The 19,497-nt window shown below is 43.9% G+C and overlaps 1 protein-coding gene and 1 long non-coding RNA gene across 3 annotated transcripts in view; both read right to left on the bottom strand.

Moving 5' to 3' along the window:
* Positions 1-19,497, bottom strand: part of LOC138171490 (PDZ domain-containing protein 2-like) — a 539,177-nt gene that overhangs the window by 368,716 nt on the left and 150,964 nt on the right. For both annotated transcript variants that reach the window (XM_069101003.1, XM_069101012.1), the window contains one exon: positions 7,237-7,384. The gene's annotated coding sequence lies outside the window, so the exon portion shown is untranslated. The remainder of the gene's footprint in view (positions 1-7,236; positions 7,385-19,497) is intronic.
* Positions 1-19,497, bottom strand: part of LOC138171518 (uncharacterized) — a 579,386-nt gene that overhangs the window by 422,506 nt on the left and 137,383 nt on the right. The window lies entirely within an intron of this gene.

Genomic DNA, 19,497 nt, shown 5'->3' with positions numbered 1-19,497 from the left:
GACCAACTGCAGAGCATTGGAGGACTTGGGCACAGAAGGTCCTTGCTCCAAAGAGAGATCCCAACATGACCACACCCTGAATAATCAATCTGTGAAAATTCTCTCATGCTTGCCTACAATCAGAGTTTTTCAACAACAGAGAACTAGCAGGCACATTCCTATGTGAGATGCTATGAGGGTGTAGTTTCTTTGTCTGTCACATGCAATTCTCAAATTAGACTTCCCTCCAAGAAAACTTCAAGCAAACCCCAGTATCATGCAAATAAATTCTGAGTAGCTTGATGTTAACAAGCTTCTCATCCAAAATCTGAGTTTACAATGGGAAAGCATGTTGTCAGAACTTAACAGCTCTCTCAACTCTTCCCCTGACAAGGGACTGGACTGCCTATATCAGGGTACTCAGGTCCCCGGGGGGGAGGGAAGGGAGAGTAGTATCATTTGGACAAGCTAGGATCCTATGTTCCCATGACCAACTGTTGGCAAGAGAGTATACAAAAGTCCTTGGGCTGAACCAGGCCTTTTGTTAGAATCAGATACTCTGCTAGCAGGGTCTCTGCTTCCTGGCTGCTGCTTACTCTGAGCTATGCTAGATGCTCATTCTTTAATCTGGTCTTGACTGCCTGGATTCCAAATCTTCTCCACTTTTCTGTACATTTTCCCTTTTTGCCTGGGTTCAGAATTTCCAACTGGGGAGGAAGAGGTTAAGAAGGCCTTGTCAACAGATGCCAGTGAGGTATATGAGGAAATAGGCCAGAGGCCTGAGACTTCCTTTAGTGGGTCTTGGAATGACTGATGAGCTGGGCTCAAAACTGGGAGATACAAGCTGAAGGTAAACTCAAGATGAGTCAGGGACTGGGATATAGGCAGATGTATCTCAGTGGTATACTGGTAAATATTTAACAACCATGTCTTTAGAGGAAAAATTATATGCCCTTTTAGTGGAATTTACCTTTTTTATATTTTCTCCATCACTTTCTTAAGTCTAAACAATCAACAAAACAATAAATCAAGTCCTGATTTGTAGCATTTACCAATTTCTAAGACATAAATGCTTACACTGAAAATCTAACAATTCAGTTCAAGTTAGTTTTAGCACACCCCTGGTCCTTTGGCCGCCTCCTTGGTGTGAAGCCTGACATGAGAGATGAAAAGTCACAGATGGGAGCTAACAGTATGTGGCTGGAGGAGCTGATGGATACATGGTACATGATCCAAGTCAGAAGTGGAGAAAGTGACAGATAGAGATGGGCCAGGCCAAAGGTGGATCTCTCCCAGTAGAATTAATTGTTTCCCAAGAGGCCCTTTGATCAGGCAGCTCAATTCAATGCAACTGAACAAAAATCTAGCAAACATCCTAGATTTTGCAAAGGCCCTGAGGAAGATAATTTAGATAAGGCCTGAGCCCTCATGGAGCTTACAGTCAGGGTCACCTCACTGTGTCCTATCAGAGGCAGAGATTGAAGCTGACACTTCCCAGCTTGATGAATGGCTTTCCAGCCACTAAAACACAGTGTTTCTCTATATAGCAACCAGGAAGCAGAGACCCTGCTAGCAGAGTATCTGATTCTAACAAAAGGCCTGGTTCAGCCCAAGGACTTTTGTATACTCTCTTGCCAACAGTTGGTCATAGGAACATAGGATCCTAGCTTGTCCGGATGATGCTACCCTCCCTTCCCTTCCCCCTCCCCCTGGGACCTGAGTACCCTGATATAGGCAGAACATAGTCACATAGATGGAAAAACAGATTCAGAAGGAGGCAAAGACCTCAGAAATTAGCCTTTCAGTCAATTTCTCTTTTTGAGAGTTATACATATATAGATTTGGAGCCAGATCACCTGGGTTCATGTCCTAGCTAGTATTGTCACTGGCTGTGTGCCCCTGGACCATTCACTTAATTTCTCTGGGCTGCTTTTCTCATCTCCAGAATAAGAATTGGACTAGCTGAACTTTAAGGTTCCTTTCAGTTTGAATAGTTATGATCCTGTGAGCCTAGAGAGATGTAACTAATACATTCTTATTTTCATCAGATTTGTAATGTGAATAACAGGAATGACCATAGTCAGCTGGGGTAGACCAATCTGAACCCTTGAAAAACCCTGTGAGAATTGTAGACACTGCCTCCTTCTACCCCCGGGGTCAGGCAGACTCTTGCACCAAAGCCGGAAGAGGGGTATTATCAGGTCTCCAATTTTCCCCTGATTACAGGGGCTGGCTATAGAGCAGTCAAAAGGCCATGCATATGAATTTGGAAAATGATTTAAATTTTATTTATTCTCAGAAATAAGGTGGGTGAGACTATTTGGAATGATGAGTTCTTCCTGAGGAGTGCTAAGGGACCCTCCAACCAGAAGACATTGTTAGGGGAGAATCATAGTGTTCTCTCTTCCCATCTGATCTCTCTCTCTCCTAGCCTGCCCCATGAAGGGAGGGAGCTTTTTACTCTCCCCACAATGAGTTGAAAAATCACAATGTTAGAGACCAAAAGATGCACACAGGTTTAAATCCTCCCCTCCCCCCACAATTTTACAGATGCGATAACTGAAGCTGAGAGAAATGACTTGTCCAGGATCACAAAGGTTGTCTTAGAGGCAAGATTTGAATCTAGGTCTTCTGAATCCCAAGTCAGAGTGCCTCCCACTCTGCCACTGTTCTTACCTTCTCATTCGCACTGCCCAGTGGTATGTCCACTGAGAGAGAGAGAGGAATGGGGTGGAGAGAGGTGGCAAGAGGAAAGAGAGAAGGAGAGAGACTGAAAGAGACTGAGACAGAGAGAGAAAGAGACAGAGAGATGGGGGGAGAAGAGACAGAGAGAGAGGAATGGGGGGGGAGAGGTGGCAAGAGGAAAGATAGAAGGAGAGAGACTGAAGGAGACTAAGACAGAGAGAGGGAGGAGGAGGAGACCAAGAAGGGAAAGAGGAGAGAAAGGGGGAGGGAGGGAAAGTGAAGGAGAGAGGAGGAAGAGGAAGAAGAGAAGGAGAAGGGGAAAGAGAGGGAGAGAGTCTGAGAGGCAGAGAGAGAGGAGGGACAGAGACGTGGAGGGAAGAGAAGAACATGACCTCTGTCTAAAGGAGTAGAGCAGTCATCTGAGAAGGAACCTCCCCTGAAAACCTGGAAATTGCAAGGAAAGTCTGTGAAATTTTTATGCCAAAAAGATTCAACTGACAGAATAAGGTTAGGAGCTGGCAGAACAGACTTGAAGAGGATTTTGTTCCAATACGAAGTGGCTAAAATCAGAGTCAGAATCAATGACTGGAAGAGTCTGTTAGACGATCATTTGACTCCAAACTATCATAAATGTTACAGCTGGCAGCGGTTTAGCCCAAGCCCTCTGTACCAATGAAAGAATCACGAGGCCCAGAGCGCTGAGGAGCTTTGCCTCAGGTCACCCAGCTAGTTTGTTGCAGAAAAAGGATTAGAATCCAGTCCTTTGATTTTTAGTCCAGTGTAACATATGATTTCTCCGTTTCCTAATCTGAAAAAAATGAGGGGGTGTGGATTGGATCACTGATTTTAAAGCTGAAAGGGACCTTAAGTCTAATCCAATCCCCTCATTTGACAGACAAGAAAAATGAGGCCCGAAGAGTTTGTTTGTTTTGTTGACACTGGGTCTCCCTCTCTTGCCCAGGCTAGAGATGCAGTGGACACTCACTGGTGATCCCAAAGCTGATCAGCACAGAAACCCTGACCCTTTCTGTTTCTGATCTGGCCCTTTCACTCCACCCTAGGCGGCCTTTCCATTCACCATGTTGGCGCCAAATTCAGCAGGCTCTCTTTAGCCTACTGCTACATTTAAACTACTACAAGTCCCACATTGAAGTGACCCGTCCACCTCAGCCCGCCCTAGCAGCAGGTGCATACCATCTCACCCACCCCTGCAGAGGTCAAGTGTTTGCCCACATGACAGCCAGCATCCAAACCCCCACCCTCTGACTCCAAAATGAGTGTTCTATCCACTGTCCACTACCTCTGTCCATAAGGTGCCATTCATCTCTAAAATTCTCCTGGGCAGAGGCTGAGTAAGCCAGGTTTAGCATCACCTGCCTCCGTCACACAGGAGACTACAGAGAGATGAGCCACACCTCCCTATCAGACTTTGACAATCTGCCCAGACAAAGAAGGAGGGAGGCCCCAGGGCTGATGCACATCGAAGCACAGATCAGCTATTATGGTAGAGAATAAGAAATGATCCTATAAAAACAAAGTCTCATTGTACCCACACAACAAGTGGGTTAAACCAAGCTTCCTGCAGCTGGGGAGGAATTTATATTAAGGGGCAGTCAGCAACCTGAAGTTCCAATGGGACTGCAGTGTTTTTCCCAATTTGGCAAAGCTCTCGCTCCCATGTGCTGTGGCCTACTTCCCTTTCCTCACCCCAGAGTGCTGCTGGGAGTCTGGGACTTGCTTGCCTGGTGCAGAGAAGCCTCAGAGGAAACCAGAGGTGCAAAAGGGCAGGAAGGATTGGCCCGCGTGCCTCCCTTTACAGCTTCCACTTTTCCCAGGCCCCAACTGTGGGAAAGGCCTCAGACAATGGTCATTCTGAAGGCAAGGGAAAGAAAGTCCATGGGAGGACATGAAGCAGGAATCCTCATTTGCTCTCCCAGGCAGGAAATCAGAATTAGGGTAAGAAACAAAACGGACGCTGCAAAACAAATCCCCTCTTAAAGGATATGGCATAATGCGATGATGGAAAGAGAATGATCTCTGGGATAGCCACTAGCTGTGTGACCTTGGGCAAGTCCTTTGAACTTACTGGACCTCAGTTTCTGTATCTGTAAAATAAGGAAGTGGTCAGACTGGATCACCTCCGAGGCCCTTTCCAGCTCTAAATCAATAAGCCCATGCATGAAAACCATCTTATCGAAGACTGCAAGCTGGGAAGAACCTCAGAGATTATATGATGGAGGCATTCTTAACCTTTTTTGCGTCTGGACCTCTTCTGCAATCTGGTGAAGCCTAGGGAAAATAGGGAGTCCATTATACAGGAACCCTATGGAATCCATAATTCTCAGAATAATGTTTTTAATGCATAGAATAAAATATATAAAGGACAAGGTAGCTAGGTGGTGCGGCTGATAGAGCACCAGTCCTGGAATCATGAGGAGCTGAGTTCAAAGACAGCCTCAAACACTACTGCCTGTGTGACCCTGGGCAAGTCACTTAATCCCAATTCTGTGTGTGTGCATGTATATCTGTGTATGTGTATCACAAAGGAAATATATTAAAATGTAATTATCAAAACAAATTCAAGGCCCCAGATTAAGGATCTCTGTCTGACCTAATCTACCCCCATCTCATTTTAGAGATGAGGGAACTGAAGCTACAGAAGCTAACTTGTTCATCCTTACTTCTCCAAGAGGACCAGTGACACCAGGAGGGATGCCTTGACTAGCAAGTGAATTGGCTTTTGACTGAGGCAGGGCTATGCAAAGTGCTCAGCCTCACTCTCTCTTCCAAAGTCATCAGAGTCCAGTGGCAAGACAAAGGTCAGGACGAATGGCGATCAGACAAAAGAGAAAATCTGTGTCAGGTTCAAACTCAGGTTTTCCTGATCCCAAAACAAGCTTTCTATCCCCTGCCATTCAGCTGCAACCAAAATCAAAAGCCCCCAAACAGGTCCCCAGCAGCTGAACCACAAGTTGAACCCAGGACCCCTGACTCCAAATCCAGCATCTCTTCCCCTGTACCAGAGGTGGGGAACCTGTGGCCTTGAGGCCACATGTGTCACTGAGTCTCAGACAAAGGGCCATACTTGAGGACCTAGAGGCCACGTGTCCCCAAGGCCACAGGCTCCCCATCCCTGCTATGCTATCTTGTGACACAAGATTAAGCTGACTAGAAGGTTAAAGGAAGTTCTTTGTTTTTCTCCCTCCTCCCATTTCTCTCATCCAGCTGACCACAAATGAAGAACTGAAAAGAAAATTAGGATAGGGGAAGACGAAGAGATGGGATGGAGCCAAATCAAATTATAATGGAATTGTTTTTCAGTCCTTTCAGTCATGTCTGACTCTTTGTGACACCCTTTGGGGTTTTCTCAGTAGCAATTTCCTTCTCTAGCTCATTTGACAGATGAGGAAACTGAGGCACACAGGTTAAGTGACTTGCACAGATAGTAAATGTCTGAAGCTGGATTTGAATTCAGGTCCTCCTGACTCCAGACCTGGCACTCTATCCACTGGCCACCTAGCTGTACCCAAAATGTATTTGGGAAGTCTTTGATAAAATAAGAACCATATAAAATAGAAAGATAGATGATGTTAACAGGTGGTTTTCTAAGTCAATATGTATCCCACAGGGAACCTGATGCCTGGTGACCATATCTACTTGAGTTAGACATCACTGGGGGACAGGACAAGGAGGAATGTAGGACCAGGTAGCTAGGCGGTTAGGAAAGCTACCGTCTGACCCCAGAAGCCCTAGCATCTGTCTAGTCTCGGCTCTGCCATAAGTAGCTTCGTGAGCCACAGTAAGTAACTTAATGACTCTGGGCCTCCCTGTAAAACAATGGGGTTAATGAAGTGATAGGCTCAGAAAAGCCAGAGAACCTGACCTTGGGTTCCACTCTGACGTTTCATGCTAATAATAGCTAGCATTTATATAGTACTTTGGGGTTTCCAAAGCACTTTAAAAATATTATTTCAATTTCTTTTCCCCACACCCTAGCAGATAGCACACTATTATTATCCCCATTTAGATGAAGTAATTGGCCCAGGCTCACACAGTCAGTAAGTGTCTTCCATTGCGCCACCTGGCTTCCAGTTACTAGGTATGTGAGCCTGGGCAAGCAACTTGGAATCTGTCTGTGTGCTTGGAGCAACTCCCTAGGACTTGTTTCTAACAAACACCTGCTAATTTAGTGGAAGGAGTCAGCACATGGACACAGTCACGTCTTCTTTGCCAATTCAAGCTCTAAATCCTATGCTCAGCATTGCTTTAGGCCCTGTGGAATAATGCAAAAGAAGGCTACACCATGGTCCCTGACCTCAAGGAGCTTACAATCTAGCCAGCAAGGAGAAACTCAAGAGTGCAATTAAATAATTAGATTTATAAGACTGTCGTAGGATAATAAGTGCAATCATTTCTATAGGCTTTCTATGGGGCTTTCCCGAGTTACAAAGTGTTTTCCATATACTACAATCTCACAACAACCCTGGAAGTGGTGATTTCATCAGTGGGGAGAGCTCACAGGTGGAGATACACCCTCTCCCCATACAGATCAGCAAATATCCTGCAACTTACTGTCTTGGAGAGTCCCAGTGATTTGTGCGGGACCAAAGAGTCAGCGTGTCTGTATTAGAGGCAGGAATAGAACCCAGACCTTCTGTCCATCTGCTCCAAATTGCCTCAAGGCCGCTTGGACCAGGAATAGTGCCAGGGGATCAGAGACCTAAAGACAATACAAAAACAAATACAAAATTATGGGGTTGGACTAAACAATCTCTCTGGTTTTTCCCAGCTCTAATATTCTATGCAATGGTAGAAGAGGGAGGGAGAGAGAAGAAGAGGGCAAAGGCCTGCCTGTTCAGAAGGTAGGCGTAGGGAGCTGCAAATTAAAGCCAGTAAGTAAAGAAGTATAGTATTGGGACCCTGTCCCTCTGGTCCAACTTTGTTGTTCTGTCATTTTCAATAGCATCTGACGCTTCATGATCCACTTTGGGGTTTTCTTGGCAGAGATACTAAACTGGTTATGCATTTCCTTCTCTAGCTCATTTTACAGATTAGGAAACTGAGGCAGAGTAAAGTGACTTACCTAGGGTCACACAGCTAGTAAGTGTCTACGGCCAGATTTGAACTCAGAAACATGAGTCTTCCTGACTCCAGGCCCAGCACTCTGTGCCACCTAGCTGTTCCACCACTTATAGGGTAATGGTTGCCCTCTTACACTGAGCTCAGGAATCATGAGGATTAGCAAAATGACTAACCCACCACCCACGGAGTTCCATTTAAATCCTTCCAAAGTTATTTCCCATTAGCCTCCTCTAGCCTGCAGCTCAGCCCTTGCTTCCCCTGCAGCTTAGAGCAAGTGAATAGATTGTGCCAAGTCAGACTTGGAACTGGAGTCCTGTTCTCAACTAAAAATTTCATCTCCCCAGAGAGGAGGTGATGAAGAACTTGGCAAGAGCCATTGGATCGTGACTTGTCCCTGCTCCCCAGCAATCAAGAACAGGTTGCATCCTCCCTCTTTGCTGTGTACTGACTTTTCATCTCTTTTCTGCTGCAGCAGAAACTCTTCTGCCTGGTGCCTTCTGTTAGTAAACAATCCTCATAACCAGGGAAGAGGGGAAGGAAGAGAGGAGGCCTTCGATTCCATTTCTTGGTTAGTTCCACAAACATGGCAAACCATGGCTAAATGAAGTCACCTCAATTGCTCCCCAATGAAGGACCAACAGTTTCTGGTTATCTTAATGGAATCTGGAGTAGTGAGGTAGGGAGAGAATGCCACCACACCCTCCTGTGTCAGAGAAAAAATAACGTCCTCACTCCCTGGTCCTTCCCCCACCCTCCTCCCAAACCCATTAAGATCAAGATATTGTAACCTTCAAAGAACTGCATGCCTTTTCCAAATTAGGTGAAGAAACCTCCACATCTTTATGGGATCTATGTAGAAATAGACAAAGGCCTGTTCTCCACTTGGAATCTCACCTCAACTAGCGTGTGGGGGGAGATGTATGAAAATCAGTAAACAAAGAGGCAGTGTAGTATAGCGGATAGAAAGCCAGATCTGGGAGTATGGAAAACCTGGGTTCAAGTCTTACCATTGACATATCTTAAATATGCAGACCCTGGCAAATCATTTAATCGTTCTATGTACTCCCAAAACCCCATCAAAATTGTAGAGTGGATGTTAGGGCAGCTAGGTGGTGCAGTGGATAGATTGCTGGGCCTGGAATCAGGAAGACTTGAGTTCAAATCCAGCCTCAGACACTAGCTATGTGACTTTGGGCAAGTCACTTAATCCTATTTGCCTCACTTTCCTCATCTGTCAAAAGAATTGGAGAAGGAAATGGCAAACCACTCGAGTGTCTTTGCCAAGAAAACCCCAAAAGGGGTCATTAAGAGTTAAAAACAACTGAAAACAACTAAACAACAACAAAGAATAGATGTAAATTTGCTTTGGCAGAGGGAATTCCTTATACCAATGAAATCAAAGGGCTCATGGGGAAAGAGTTAGCAAGCAGACCCTGGACATTAGAACAAGGATTTCAGGTTGGGGGTTGGACTGGATGACCTCTGAGGTCTATGAACTCTGCTCCAGCCTCAGGCAGGGGCAGCTTTGACTTGCAGATGGCCAATCCCCAGAAGGCAGTATAAAATGGGACAAAAAGCCAAGTCCCTCGGGAGGATCTGATGTCATCAGCCCTGCTCACTCTTGGACTCTGGCTCCCCAGCCCTGTGCTATCTAGCGGTCCTCTTCTTTAATGGCCATTTTCCTGGGACAGAACTTTAGTGGTTATTCCTGTCCTGGGGTCATGAGCCCCTGTGCCAACCTGCATTCCTCACAGGGTTTTTGTCAGGATTAAAGGACACAATGATGAATGTAGCTAGGCTTTGAAGTCTAAATGCAAAGCATCATACAAATGAAAGGTGTTATTAATAGGACTGAGGGAAAACTTAACTGCAGCTGACTCTAGTAGACTCTTCATAAAGCCCTGGTGCCAGTCCTCTGAGAATCTGCAGCATGACAATTACCTCGACTTACAAGGGATCTAAATGTCTATGGCCCCAGGATCCCAGAGGCATGTGAGAGGCATCATGGCTCAGGGAAGAGAGGGAATCAGGAGTCAGTCCATTCATCCTCAAAGTTCCTGTTATAAAAGAGTCCTTTCCTCAGTAGTTTGTGTTCTTGAGATCATTGGATATTAGATGGCCGTATTCGATCGTTGCTGTCTTGCCTACTTAGTCTGTTCAATGATCTGCTTTTGTATTTAAATCAGTGCCAAATAATTTTGACAATTATTTTATATTGCAGTGTGAGATCTGGTCATGCTACACACCCTTTATTCTGACTTACCTCCTGTTTGCAGGAGGAGCTATTCTGTTAGTAAAAAGCAGTTTGCATGCTGTCTCTCCCACTGCAATGTAAACCCCATATTTCTGCTTCTTCCTCCAACCCTACAACAGTACTTGACATGTAATAAGTTCCTAATAAATACTTGTTTTTGATGATGGTTTATATTTCCATTATTTCTCTTTAGAATATAGACCTTTTGTTTCATCAAATATGTATCATTATTTTATCTGGTTCTATAAAGTAACCCATTGGCATTTTAATGGGTATACCATGAAATGTGTAAATTTAGATAATGTAACGATTTCTATTGTGTTAGGATGGCCTGACCACTATTTCAGTCTTTCTTTCTATGTATACAGGTATCTCAAAAGTCTGAATGTAGTTTTAAGCTTTGTTATAGTGCTGTTCAGGCGTGTCTGACTCTTTGTAACCCCATCTGAGGTTTTCTTGGCAAAGTTGCTGGAGTGACCTGTCAATTCCTTCTCCAGCTCATTTTACAGATGAAGAGACTGAGGCAAACAGGTTAAGTGACTTGCCCGGGATCACACAGCTTATAATTATCTGAGGCCAGATTTGAACTCAGGTCTTCTCACTCCAGACCTGGTCCTCTATCCACTACATCACGTAGGTGCCCCCTTTTAAGCTTTTATAGCTATTAAAGTCCTGAACGTTCAGCTATTATAGCTTAAAACTGTCATCACACTCTTGGCACACCCCATATCTATATTTATATAAGTCCTGAGTAGGACTAGGTAAATTAATTCCCAGATAATGTATCCATTTACATAATTCATTTGAGTGATATTTCTCAGTTATTTCCACCTGATTTTAATAATACAATATAGTAATATGAATGATCTTATAGGTTATTTTGTATTCTACCACCATACTGATAAAATCATAGGTCCAGATCAAACCTAAAGACAACTCCATCTAAGCTTTTGTTCTGAAAAGCTTCTCTGCTGGGTCTGAGATGGGGCTTTATAAATAAGCCGTTTGTGTCACCTGCAGAGAGGAATAATTTGGTTTCCTCTCTGCCACTGTTCAAACTTTAATTTCTCTTTTGCCTTGCTCTTAGAGCTAGCATTTTCAGAATCATGTCAGATGGTCATCAGGTGATGAGATTTTCAGCCACAGGAACTTTGTTACAATCTGCATTGATGATGGGAGAGAACCAAACCAATGGAATTACAGATCTTTAAAGATACTGGTGTGTTAAAAGTTATGTATAGATATATGATGATGAAGAGAGGTGGACCCAGCTGGATACCCCTCATCTTCATTAGGTGCATCCTTCTCTGACAATAATCAGTGCAATAGGGTAGAGGAAAGATCACCGGATTTTGAACCAGAAAGACCTCAGTTCAAATCCTAGCTATGAAATTTACTACCTGTGTGACACTGGGCAAGTAACTTAAATATCTCTGAGCCTCAGTTTCCTCACCTGTAAAATTAAGAATTCTTTCTACCTATAAATCCTATGTCAATTTAATAGGTGCAATCCTAGGAAAAGTCAATTCCCAAAGGGCAGAATATGATTTTCACTCCTCCTAGCAATGTCACAAAATTTCGGGCATTCTCCAGAGCTACCAGAAAAAGCATGTGGTGTTGGAACAGCTGTGAACTTTATCCCCTGGAAAACATGCAAAGGCAGAGGCTTAGGGATAGGGTCCTCTCAACCTTCCATGGCCCATGACTCTCAGCCTACCCCCAACAATCACCATCTTTTCTGAGTTTTATTCAGGTTTCACTCTTTCTCTGCCACCTTCCTCAGCCTAACGGCCCTCGTGGGGCACTGTGCTAACGCTGTGCTTTGCTCCGTGCTTATGGCTTCTGATCCCAATGTTTGAGATGCTGATGCTGCTCATTTGATCCGTGTCCTTTCCACTGATTCAGGAGTTTCCATGGATCCCTATAATCCAAACAAATCCCAGGGAAATAAATTGAGCTTTCTGGAAATAGCTCTGGATCCTGATCCTGGGTCACTGTTATGAACAGAGACGATCTCCTTTTCTTCCCCTCCTGAGTTCATCTTGGAGACTCAAACTCTACTATGAAGCCTCTCAAAAAGCAGCATCATTCATCAATCAGTCAATACATATTTAACAAGCACCTACTATATTCCAGGCACTGTGCTAAGTGCTGAAAGTACAAAGAAAGGCAAAAAAAAAAATAGTCCCTACTCTTAGGGAACTCACAATCTAATGGGGGAGACAACTATGTCCTGACAAGCTATGGAAAGGAAAAATTGGAAAAATAAAATCAATGGAGGAAAAGCATTAGAATTAAGGGGGAACAAGAAAGGCTTCTTACAGAGGTGGGATTTTAGCTAGGACTTGAAGAAAGCCAGGAGGTAGAGATGGGAAGGGAGGGCATACTGAGCATGGGGGAAGTCAGAGAAAATGCCCAGAGCCAAGAAGATGGAGCATCTGAGGAATAGGAAAGAGACCTGTGTCACTGGACTGCTGAGTGTGTGGGAGTGCTTAAGGTGTAAGAAGACTGGAAAGGTAAGGGGGGATAGAGTTATAAAAGGCTCTGAATGCCAAACGGGAAGTTTTATATTTGATCCTAGGGGTGACTGGGAGCCACTGGAGCATATGGAGTGAGATGGGGTGACATGGTCAGACCTGTACTTTAGGAAGATCCCTTTAATAGCTGAGTGGAGGATGGAGTGGGGAAAGGCTTGTGGTCTCGTACCCATGTGATGAATGAATGTGTAGCTATAAGCTAGAACCAGTGACAGAACAGCAAAGCTGAAGCTAGAGGATGCTAAGCAAAAAGGGCATAAACTATATTACTGGTCAACTGCTAGCATTAATAAAACCAAAGGAAATGAAACTGAGAAAGAGCCAGAGTAGGACCTATTGCCCACCTCCCATGACTGGGTGATCCCTTGTGCTGGAGCATGTGCTAAAGCATTTCCAAATTCATCCTCCTCCAGCATCGACTCCAAGGAAATCATTTCTTGTTATCCATGTGAGAGATTTTCATTTCAGGTGTGGGTGACAACTTTTTTTTGTGGATGGGGGAAGGCAAGGCAATTGGGGTTAAGTGACTTGCCCAAGGTCACAGAGCTAGTAAGTGTATCAAGAGTCTGAGGCCGGGGTGGCCAGGTAGGACAGCGAGTAATAGCACAGCCCCAGAGTCGGGATGACCTGGGATCAAATCCAGACTCAGATACTTAGCACCCACCCAGAAACAACTGGCCATGTAACCTTGAGCAAGTTACTTAACCCCAATTGTTTAAAAAAAAAAAAAGAGTCTGAGGCCAAATTTTAACTCAGGTCCTCCTGATTCAAGGACAGGTGCTCTATTCACTGAGCCACCTAGATGTCTGGGTAACATGCTACAGTTGCACTGTTTGTGGAATCATGTCACAAAAATTGATGCTGTAGAGAAAGCTGCTTTTTATATTTCAGGGAGGTGAGGTCCCAAGAGTGCTGGCCTTGGGATCTGGGAACTAGGGTTTAACTCCTCAGTCTGATGCATGGTATTCGTGTGACCCTGAGCAAGTCACTGGCCTTTCTGGGCTCTGTATCATATAAGTCTAAATCCTCTTGAATGGGACCTCCTATAAAAATTGATCTCAGAAGTGAATAGTAATGCCACGATGCTCCAGAGCACTTGGCCAATTTTTTTTTTTTAATTTTAGTGAGAAAAAGTATTAAGTTAGAAGGGATGAAGGAGGACTGTGGGGTATAGTGACAAGTCATGAGACCTGGGCTGAAGTCCTGGATGGGTCACTATCCAGCTGTGGGGCCTCAGGCAAGTTCCTCCAAATCTCTGGGATGGGCCAAGTCAGCTGAAAGAGTCAGGGTGTGCCTGGTGGTTCTTTGAGTCAGGGCAGGGCAGGCATAATAAAACTGGCAGGTGTTAGTAATGAATATGCAGGAATAGGTTAAGAAGGGGGAAGGGGAAAGTAAGTCTGGCACACAGGTGTCAAGACAGGCTACTCAGAGCAAAGCTGGGGAAAAAAATTGCTCAGGGGTTCAAGTGGGGATGTGGGCCTGGGCCTCCTGGCTGAAACAAGCAAACCAGGTTGCTGGGAGGAGAGGTTGTATGCAAGAACCAAGACTGCTTTGAGCAGGCAAAGGATAGATGGGTGAAGAATCTGGATGAAAAGAAGCTAGGATAGTGCGAGAGGGGCAAGATGATAAGGTCATGGTCAAGATCTCTCCCAGAAAGTTTTGTGAAGGGAATGTTTCCAGTAAGGGTCAGAGAGGCCTTCCAGGCAACATGCCCTTAATGGAGAAGGCTGGAGGGAGAGGGAAATTGGGATGGGAGAGCGGAAGAGAGAGAGGAGGGGGAGACAGGAGACAGGGAGGGGGAGACAGGGAGAAGAAGAGAGGGGGAGATGGGGAGGGAAAGAGGGAGGATAAGGATAAGGGAAGGGGGGGAAAGGGAGAGGAAAGGGGAGAGGGAGGGAGGAGGAGAGAGCAAAGAAGAGGGAGACAGAGGAAGAGGGAGGAGGAGAGAATAGGGAGAGAGCAAGGGAGGGAAAGGAAGAGGAAGAGGGAGGGGGAGAGGATGACAGGGGAATCTCATATTCAAGGGTCCTGGACACTTAAGATAACCTGGCTCCACTCAGCTATAGCTCTGGCTTCCCTACCAATACAGATCAAAACTCCTCTGGCCTTATTAAATAGTCTTATAGAGATGCCATTTCTACAAATTCACGTGAACAAACTTTCCTGAGAGACACCATGGTATAGTGAATTTGTACCATGTGGGCCCCCTACCTCTGTGACTGTGTGACCTTAGTGAATTACTTAACTTTGTTGAGCCTCAGTTTCCTCATCTGTGAAATGGGAAGGTGAGAGGAGGGGAGATATGGGGAGGGGTAGGACAGAGTGGGAACAAGACCTCCATTCTCATACAGAATGTGAACTGCCTTGAGTAAATACAAACAGCAAAAGAAGCTCCAGCTAACGCCATGGGAAATTTGCATGTTGACCCTGAGCCATCCTATGCTCTTTTTGTCCTGTTTCTATATACCTGACCCAGCTGGGATTGGTTCGAGGATCCACGATGTTACCCTCTCCTGCTGCCACCCAGGACAACTGGCCTCTTGAGAGTAAACTCCCTTAAATAACCCAATCAAGCAAATCAACCCCAATAAAGCCTATTAATGACCAAGCTGGTGTGAGCCCCTATTCCTTCTCAGTATTCAGAATACTCAGAATTCCCTCGGAGGGTATGCTACTCTTCAATTGGCATAATTGGGGCAGGGCAATCTGTCCCCTTAAAGAAAGTTAAACCAGAAGACCTTTAAGGTCCCTTATAACTCTAAATCTGTGATTCTTATGACTTAGCTAGTCTGGTCTTCAAAAGTACAATCTGTCTCCAACCTGTTCTTGAAGCCTCTTGCTTCATAAGCTAAGAAGCGGCCAGACCTGGCTTCCCACCAGCATAGCTTTCAGGGGCCCAGGGTTATCAACACGCTTTAGTGGAAGAATACCAATAATAATAGTGCTTTAACCTTTACAGAATGTTACCTATGCTACTTCATTTGAGCCTCGCAACCCTATGAGGCAGGTGCTATTATTATTTTCATTTCATAATCAAAGAAACTACAGTGTGCAAGGACTGACTTTGATAGACTTAGCCCTTCTCAGCAATGAAAGGACCTAAAACACCTCCAAAGGACTCATGATGGAAAATGCCATCCACATCCAGAGAAGGAACTATGAAGTTGGAACACAGAGTGAAGCAGACTGTTTTCTTTTTTGTTTTGGTTTCTTTCTCATGGTCTCTTCCATTTGTTATAATTCTTCTATACAACATGACTAATGTGAAAATGTGTTTAATAGGAATATATGGGTAGAGCCTATATCAGATTGCATGCTGTCTCAGGAGGGAGCAGGGAAAGAGGAAAAAAATAGTTAAAATCTTATGGGAGTGAATGCTACAAAAAAAAAAAAAAAAAAACAAACAAATGAAGAAACTGAAACTGAGAGGTTAAGTCCAAGACCACATAGCTAGTGAATATCTGTGGCAGATTTCGAACTAAAAATTACCTTAAACAAGCTGTTCCTCCCAGTTCAAAAATCTTCAGTGGCTCTCCACTCTCTACCCACAATGTAAAGTTCAAATTCTTGAACTTTAACAAAAGTCCTTTACAATCTAACCCAAACCTATGAAAACAGGACAATAATGACACATGACAGCAAAAGGCTGAACTAATCAGCCAAGGAGAATATTTGGATCATAACAGACAGAACTAAGTGATTAGTTAGGAATTGAAACCCAAGATAAGTGAGGAGATGATAAGTGAACAACACTCTCTATGAGTCTAAGCCACTAAGTTTGGACAAACTGGATCCCACAGTCATATACCTATAGTGACTATCTCGCATCTCATAAGAGACACAGAGAAAAGTGTTTTGTTTTGTTTTTTAAACCAACACCATCTCTATCATCTTTACCTTAAGGTGGTTGTTTGGCTCATGAGATAATGTGTGGCAAAGTGCTTAAAGCATTACATAAATTGTTATGATTACTACTATTGAAAGTTTGATGGGTGTGAACCCTAAGCCTTTGTCAGAGATCTTTGGAAGATCATTGAAAAAGCGAGGAGCAGAGTTTCAGGACCAGGGAAGGGCAAATGGCCCAATTTTCAAAAAGGAGTAGAAACTGAAGGTTGTAAACTATAGACCAAGTGGCTTGATTCGACTTCCTGCCAAAATTCTAGACTATCACTAAGTGCCAACAGCATGAATTCATCGAGAACAGGTCATACCCGACTCACCTAATTTCTTCATTTGTGTGTGTGTGTGTGTGTTTTTTTTAGAAAGATACTGGACTGGTAGATCAGGGAAGTGCTGTAGAAGTGGTTTCCTTCTATTTCAACAAAGCAATTGACAGTCACTCATGTTATTCTTCTGGACAAAGGGGTGGGGGGGAGAACAAAGAGACGGACAATCAGATTTAGAACTATTTGAATGACCAGATGCAAGATAGACATTAATGGTTTCGTGTCAACTTGTAGAGAAATTTCTAGTGGAATGTCTCAAGCATTAGTCAGTTCAGTCAACAAGTATTTTAAGTGCTAACTATGTGCAAGGTATTGTGTTAAATACTAGGAACAAAAATATAAACAAAAAGTCCCGGTCCTCAAGGAACTGGTGTTCCAATGGGCAAAACAATACACAAAGAGAAGATGAAAAGAGGAAGGGGATGGTGCTAAGAGTGGCAGTATGATGGAGAAGTCCAGGGTAGTGCAGCCTGTTGGGAAAAGATGGCCAGCTTGAGTGGTCTCCTTGAATGGAGTTGTACCAGTCAGAGGGAGGGGCTCTTGGGGAAGAAAATATTCAATATTTCATCAATGATTGGATAAAGGTACAGATGGCATGCTTATCAAATTTTTAGGTGACTCAAAGCCAGGAGAAATAACCCAATGATGGCAGAGTCAGGATTCAAAGGATTTTCACCACTTCTTTAATATATACTCATTTCTCAACTTAATATAGTCTTGGGTTTCTTCATGATCAGAGCATCATATATTTAAAACTGTAAAGGACCTCAAAGGTTATTTAGTCCAACCCCCTCATTTACAAATGAGGAAACAGAGGCTCAGATAAGACAAGTGACTTGCCTACAGTCACATGCAAGTGTCAGCATGAGGATTTGAATATGTCTCTCAGATTCTACATCCATTACTTTAGCCACTCTACCCTGCTGCTTCTCTTAGAGGCAGAGTGTCTAGATGGAGGAAGGTGACTGTCCTACTGTACCCTATCTGCTCAGATGAACTCTACCAGAATAGTGCCATATACAGTTTGGTTGAAAAAACTAAAATGTAAAGGGATGGGGGGGGGGGGGATGATAGAAGGGAGCACTGACTGGGGGAGGGAGTAGTCAGAAGCAAAAGTTTTGAAAAGGGACAAGGACAAAGTAGAAAATAGAATAAATGGTGGGGGGATGGGATGGAGGGAAATACAGTCTTTCACAACATGACTAATATGGAAATGCTTTGCATAACTACGTGTATATAACCTATATTGAACTGCTTGTCTTCCCAGAGGGGGTGGGTGAAGAGGAAAGAAGGGAGAGAATCTGGAACCCAAAGTTTTAAAAACAAATGTTAAAAAATTGCTGTTACATGCAACAAGGAAATAAGATACACCAGGCAATGGGGTATAGAAATCCATCTTGCCCTACAACAAAGTTATGTGAAAGGGGAGAAAGGGAGGGATGGGGAGGATATATGAGAGGGCAGACTGGGGGAAAGGGTAAGCAGTATTCTTGTGATCTTTTGGTGGGGGGTAGGGGAGAGATGGGGAGAACATTTGGAACTCAAAATGTGGAAATGAATGTTGAAAACTAAAAATAAATAAATTCTGGGGGAAAAAAAGAAAAAGAAAAAACTAAAATGTTTAGGCTGAAGGAAAGAAGACTTAGGGAAGGCATAACTGTCTTCAAGTATTTTGAAAGACTGAAATTTGAAAGAGACTCAGGGAAGGGAAGAAATAGGAGCAATGGAAGTCATAAAGAGGCAAATTTCAGCTTGCTGTCAGAAGTTCCTAACAAGTAGAGTTATCCCAGAATGCAATGGGTTGGGCTGCCTTGGGAAAAGGGTCCATGTTCCCCTCAGTGGAGGCCTTCAAACAAGGTCATTTGTCAGGTATGTTTTATCAAAGATTCTTGTTCAGCTAGGGCTTGGGTTAGATGATTTACATGTGAAATCTCTTCCAACTCTAAGATTATGAATCCCTTGTAATCTACAAGTATAGCAGCAAGCACCCTAGCATAACCAGGATGGCTGCTAGCACAGGTTCTTAGATTTGCTTTTCTAAAAGAAAGCAACTCAAAAGGGGTTAATGATCTAACTTTAATCAAACATAGATCATTTACTTAGTTCAGGGGGAAAAGCACCCTGAACTTCAGAGAAAATACAAATAGAAATTACAAGCAGAAATAATAGCATAAAGACCATCAGAGAGGGCTTCTAACTGTCTGACCAAATAATACATACATCACAGATCAACAGACAGATCCAACTGTCTGACCAATACATACATACATAGTTACCAGAGAGAGAAGCACCAATATCTGGGTTTTCAAAGCCAGGGGACTCCTTAGCAACTACCCAGCGTCTCATCTGGCTACATCACTCAAACACTCTTCTCATCAGAGGGCATCACAACCCTCATGACCCACTGCCTACTTACAAAGTAACAAAAAGTGTGGGCCTTTCTGGAAAACAAGCCTCCCCTAATCAAGCTTTTCTTGTTGGGCTCCATGTGAGGCCTACTAATGGACAGGGAAGATCTTCAATTCCCATTTGTTAGAACAAGGCAGACTGAATTCTTTGGACAGCTAGGTGGTACAGTAAATAGTGTGTTGGGCCTGGAGTCAGAAAGGCCTGAGTTCAAATCTAGCATTAGACATTTACTAGCTATGTGAACCTGGGCAAATTACTTAAATCCTGTTTGCCTCAGTTTTCCCATCTGTAAAATGGGAGTAATAATATCACTACTCCCTAGAGC

Source organism: Petaurus breviceps, unplaced genomic scaffold, assembly GCF_028583685.1.
Source record: "Petaurus breviceps papuanus isolate PSGF00001 unplaced genomic scaffold, PetGlider_PUasm1.0 128, whole genome shotgun sequence".
NCBI lineage: Eukaryota > Metazoa > Chordata > Mammalia > Diprotodontia > Petauridae > Petaurus > Petaurus breviceps.
The sequence above is the reverse complement of the archived record's forward strand: the minus strand, read 5'-3'. Positions and strand labels throughout refer to the sequence as shown.